General features: G+C 43.5%; 1 long non-coding RNA gene across 1 annotated transcript; it reads right to left on the bottom strand.

Annotated features, from left to right (window-relative positions):
• Positions 1 to 722: 722 nt before the first annotated feature.
• LOC148123263 (uncharacterized) lies at positions 723 to 2,097 on the bottom strand. The gene is made up of 2 exons (XR_015736397.1): positions 1,623 to 2,097; positions 723 to 1,537 (listed from the first exon to the last, which is right to left on the bottom strand). It is a non-coding gene; the product is annotated as an uncharacterized LOC148123263 (long non-coding RNA).
• Between the last annotated feature and the right edge of the window lie 2,165 nt (positions 2,098 to 4,262).

Genomic DNA, 4,262 nt, shown 5'->3' with positions numbered 1-4,262 from the left:
GTTTGTTTTTCTAATTTTCTCATTATGTTTATTTGGCGGATGGGGGTGCCATGGTGCACACATGGAGGCCAGAGGAAAACTTGCAGAATCATCTCTCCCTCCACCATGTGGGTCCCAGGCCTTGAACTCAAATTGTCAAGCTTGGTGGCAAACACCCTTATCCACCAAGTCATCCAATAGCCATAAAAGAAGGCTTTTAAGAATTGGGGCTTTTGTTGTTGCTGTGTTGTTGTTGTATTTAAAGTAGAGACGAGGGAGATGGCTCAGTGGGTGAGGGGACTTGCTTTGTAGCATAAGGACCTGAGCTCAACTCCACTCTACCTACTCAACAGGGCCATAGCTGTTTGTGTCTGTAACTCCTGGGGAAAGGGGGAGCTTCCCTTTCATTGAGAGTTCCTATCTAAAAGTGTAAGGCAGGGAACCGTTCTCTGGGCCCTCCATTCACACATGCGCACATAGTCATATGCATGTACTGACCATATGTGTATACATACCAACACACACACACTCTGTCTCTCTCTCACACACACATATACTGCAAACATTCTTACATACACACACTCATACACACACTTGCACATACATTCACACACACACAGAGACACATACTCTCACCACACACTTGCACACATTCATATACACACATACTCATACATGCAATAGTTCAGTAGCAGAAGGTAACTTGGTGGGTTGCAGCCAAGAGACACAACAAAGTCACATCATGCAACAGAGCTCACATGGGAGGTTTATTGGGAGGAGGTGCAGAGGCAGCCTCTGAGCAAGAGCAGAAGGAAAGAGAGGGGCAAGAAAGGCTTGTCTTTTATAAGAGGAATATAGTGCATACACATAGGAAAAGTTCTCTACTTGGTGGCTGCAGTAGCTACAATGTCACATCTTAGCTGCTGCTGGTGACTTGTCCTGCTACGTCCCTGAGAGCAAGTCAGGTAAATGCCTGAATGCTAAAATTCCTCCCCTTTGTTTATTATAAAAGATGAGAGAAAAGGGAAAGGCTGGGTTATGGGTGTGGTCTTTTAGACTGCTTCCTGTTGTCTAGGGACACAGATATATCTGGGGTACTTTTGCTTCTCACCATCTGGGCACATTTGGTAGTCTTGTTCCCCTAGCTCTGGGACCAACGGTTGATAGTCCTGTAACAATAGTTGATTAGTTGTTTGATTGGAGATTTTTGAATATGTCGTTGGGGAAACAGAAGAAACTGATAAATCAGAGTGTGGTTAGTAAAGCCAGGAAAACGAGGAGAGGGGACAGGAAGGAAAGCTTCCTCTTCCATATGGGATCCTCAATCCAGTAGAGTTGAGCATGGCTGCCAGGGTGAAGCCTCGTTCTTCTGGAGTCGGGGACAAAGCAGTCGATCTCAGTGTCCAGGCTTTGTGCGACAGTCTCCGGCGATAGTAGCTAGGAAAGTACAGGCCTAGTTGAAGCAGTCAGTGAGGTTAGATCACTTAGGGCAGCCACTTTGAAGCTGTCCTTGATGCAGATTTTTGAGGGGACACCTGGACCTGGACCTGGCAGGCTGCTGGCAGAGCAGAAGATAAAGTTAAGAAGTTTAGGGGGAATTTTTTTCTTAGGTCCTGGTAATTGAGGGAGGGGAGTGCCATTACCAGGGAAAGGTAGTCAGGAACAGGCGGTAGGTGGGGAAAAGTAGACTGTTGGTCGACAGTACTTATCTGGAGTCCATTGGACCTGTTCAAGGTGGATCCAAGTCAACTGCCTGGAGCTTGTAACTCTTCTAGTCACCGGTAAGGCTGTACTGCACTTCCGGGTTCTAAAGCAGGCGCATGTACCTGTGTGCGCATGCGTGGGTCGCCTGCCATCTGCATCATCAGCATCACGCAAAAGCCACTGTACGCAGGTGCAAGGCATAGCGTCGCCCGTCATCAGCGTCTGTAGTAGGCACGTCTTTCCCCTCGTGCGCATGTGCCAGGAAGCCTTTAAAAGCTGGACACACCATTTTTACGCTCTCTCTTTCCTTCCACACCGTTTTCTCGGGCCGGTGAGCACAACTCCTTTTAATAAACTCTTAAGTGGGTTCGTTTGCGTCTCATGTCTTCTCATTCCCGCCAGATATCTTCAGAGCTTACAAGATCTTTTTGAGTTTACAAAAGACAAAACAAAACAACAAAACGCCATAAATTTTAGACACATTAGCATTCCCACTCTTTATAATCTGTACTGAAATCCACACTGAAGAAAAGGCCATATACGTATGCCCTTGAGTCATAGAGGACCCAGAAAGTATTCTGGTTAAAAGCATTGACACTCTTTCCTCTATCCAGAAGACTAGGTGTACATAGATTAGACAGATGCTTTTAGCACAAGGTGACGCCCTTTTAAATCTATAGTTAGAAAAAAACCAAAAAGAATTTAAAATCTTGCACTTGTGACTATGATAATAGCAGTAGTACTTCGGCAGAGCTAGATTAATAGCTTATCAAAATACCATTGATTAATGTTAAGACTATGAACTTTTGGAGGCTTAATACAACAGACCAGCAAGAGAAAGAAATCTAAAACATGTTTCATTCTTTTATACACCTCGGGTCATTTTCTTCTTATCACCACTTAAGATTTTTCATCCACAGGCGTTTATAACTTGCATTTACACACTGCTGTAGAACAACCCTCTTGTATACCATGAAGATTTGTCACTCGACTTGGCTTACTAAATACTGATTGGCCAGTAACTAGACGGGAAGTATAGGTGAGGCAACTAAATTAAAGATGATGGGAAGGAGGACAGAGTAAGAAGTCACTAGCAGATGTAGAGGAAGCGGGATATGAATGTGCCCTGTTAATAAAGGTACTGCCATGTGGCAGAGTGTAAATAAGAAATAAAGGTTAATATAAATATATTTAGATAGATAGATAGATAGATAGATAGATAGATCTAGCTCTTATAAGAGCTAGATAGTAATAAGACTCAGATATCAACCAAGAATTTATAATTTGTATTCAACTTCTGAGTCAATTATTTGGGACTGAACAGTCAGGACAGAAAATGTCTGATTACATGTGATGCCCATTGTGGGGCACCAGATGAAATGTAAATCTAATTAATCTTATCAACAAAAACAAGGAGTCAGCTATCAGGGTAAAAACCTGAAAAATCAGAGAAGCAGGAAGCAGTCACCAGTGACTTCCTACCTCTACAGTTCGTTTGACCAAAAAGGCCTAGATCCTCTCTCTGCCCTTCACCTTAAACCTACAGTCCTCTATGGCTAACTAGTGGCTACCTCTTTCCTCTGACTCCAAATAAGCTTTATTTTTGAGAACAACAAAAAAACAGTCACATAACAATGTGCCTTAATCACTTACATTTATACACCTTAAGTCACTCTCTTAGACCTTAAAACAGTCTTATGTCCTCACATCTTAAGTTTTTGTCAGAAGCCAAGACCTGTATTTTGAGACCTGTATTTTGTTTATGCCATCTTAACTTCACAAGATGTTTTTTGCAGGGCAAGTTCAGCAGGTAGGAAATTAGCCAAGTGAGACCTGCAGGCCCCAGGCTTTAGAAACAATTGCATTTTCTTTGTTAGTTAACAATCACAGACCCTCAGTATTTCCTTATCAGCTACGAATGTCTCCAGACCTAAATTCCAGCAGACCTGACACCCTACCCCCCCCCACTTGCTTGTTTGCTATATAATAGCTTCTGAGGAATTAATATAAAGTGGCAGCTTGATCAAAAGGCCTGTCTTGCTGTTATTTCTCGTGCCTCTTGTCCTTCTATTCCTCTTCCTCCTCCAGGTTTATCAGAGACCACCATTCGTATCTCACTGGCTGGGATAGCTGGTGCCCAACGTTGGGCTTGAGGACACCATGGAAGTTTGGGGAATGTCACTGCACATGGAGGAAAGGCTTGTCCACTCACTTGGACCACCATGGCCAGTGGGCAAAGTACCAGTCCAACAAGAATCGCCATGGGGAACCCAACCATGAGACAGATTCGAGGTGATTCCACAGTGACATAGGTTAAAAATTTTTTTTTTTTTTTTTACTATTGGGCAAGCATCTTGTAAACAGGATATGTTTATTCATGGACTCAAGGAGTCCCTCAAAACATGAGAAGTAAGGGTAAAATTCACACAGCTACGCCTGCCAGGCAGGCTGGCTGACAGGCTGAGAGAGCCTGTGTTGTAACCCCCTGAAGTGCTGAGCACCTTCAACCAGAAGCTGACAGGCAGATTAGCAAAACAAGGAACTAGCCTACTAAAGAGGTCAGAGATAATAGGTTTAAG

Source organism: Myodes glareolus, chromosome 1, assembly GCF_982192425.1.
Source record: "Myodes glareolus chromosome 1, mMyoGla1.1, whole genome shotgun sequence".
In the NCBI taxonomy this organism is placed as follows: Eukaryota; Metazoa; Chordata; class Mammalia; order Rodentia; family Cricetidae; genus Myodes; species Myodes glareolus.
Note: the sequence above shows the minus strand (reverse complement) of the source record. Positions and strands in the feature narration are given on the sequence as shown.